A 1,327-nucleotide genomic window follows, 5' to 3' on the forward strand; every position below is an offset into this window, starting at 1 on the left:
GCTCCCTTCTCTGTGATAACTCCAGCCTGTGTCAAGTTGACACACAAAACCAGCCAGTACACCTGGTGTCGAAGGAACAGGAGAGGCAATGAGGAGCAGGACACACTCACACTCACCCATCCTCCAGGCACACACATGGGTGCAAACACCTTCATGCATACATGTGCATGCACAGGAGCACCTGCACACAAAAGATGCCTGTTCCTTAGTTTTCGTATACCTGCAAATTTCCCATATTTATTCTGTTATTCATTTCTAATCTACTGTGGTCAGAGCCCACACTTTGATGTTGATCCTTTCCCATTGGTTGATATGTGTCCTGTCTATCCTGGCTAGTATCCCATGCCCCCCCTGGGGGGGGGGAAACTCACATGGTCTTCTCTTGTGGGCTGGGGTGTCCTGCAAGTGGCTTCCAGGCCCCAGTTTTCTATTTGGAAGACTCCATACTGGGCAAGATTTGGTGAACTCCAGATGAACCCGGTTACTCTACAAACGTTCTCACTTAGGACAGGAAGGACGCAACTCATGTGACTCAGAAAAAAGTGTCAGCTACGGAGAAAGTTTAGTGCGAAAAGTGCTTGCCAAGCCACATGGGGACCTGGGTCTGACCCCCAAACCCACGTCAAAAGACTCTGGCATAGTGGCATCCAGTTAAAATGTCAGTGTGGCGGGGGCTGGGGGGCGGATTCCTGGGCTCACTGGCCAGGCAGCCTCACCTGACTGCTGTTCTAGGTCAAAGTGGGAGATCCTAGGTCAGAAATTAAGGTCTGCACACACCTTTAATCCTAGCACCTGGGAAGCTGAGTCAAGTGGCTCTCTGTGAATTCAAGGTCAGCCTGGCCTACATTTCAAGTTTTAGGCTAGCCAAGACTAAATAGTGAGACACTATTGGAAAGAACGAACGAATGAACAAAAGAAAAAGAGAGAGAGAGAGAGAGAGAAGAAAAGGCAAAGTATATGGTTCCCTGTAAATCATGGGAGTGCGTGGACACACCCCTTACTCCTCAGAATAGTGTAATTAACTGCATCATAAGAGATGCCTTTATCGGGGCTGGTTGGGGAGATACCTCAGTGGTTAAGACGGAATAACCACAAAGACCGGAGTTCCTATCCCTGCACCCACATAGCAAGCAGAACGGGTAACTCTAGCTATAAAACAAAATTCCATCTCAGTTGGGCAGTGGTGGCCCATACTTTTCATCCCAGCACTGGGGAGGCAGATGCAAGAAGACTAGGAGGTCAAGTTTGAAGGCAAAGGGAAAGGGAAGAAAGGAGAAAGGGAGAAGGGAGAGAGAGAAAGAGAAAGGGAGAGGAGAAGAGAGGACAG

This window comes from Mastomys coucha, unplaced genomic scaffold (genome assembly GCF_008632895.1).
Source record: "Mastomys coucha isolate ucsf_1 unplaced genomic scaffold, UCSF_Mcou_1 pScaffold22, whole genome shotgun sequence".
Taxonomy (NCBI): domain Eukaryota; kingdom Metazoa; phylum Chordata; class Mammalia; order Rodentia; family Muridae; genus Mastomys; species Mastomys coucha.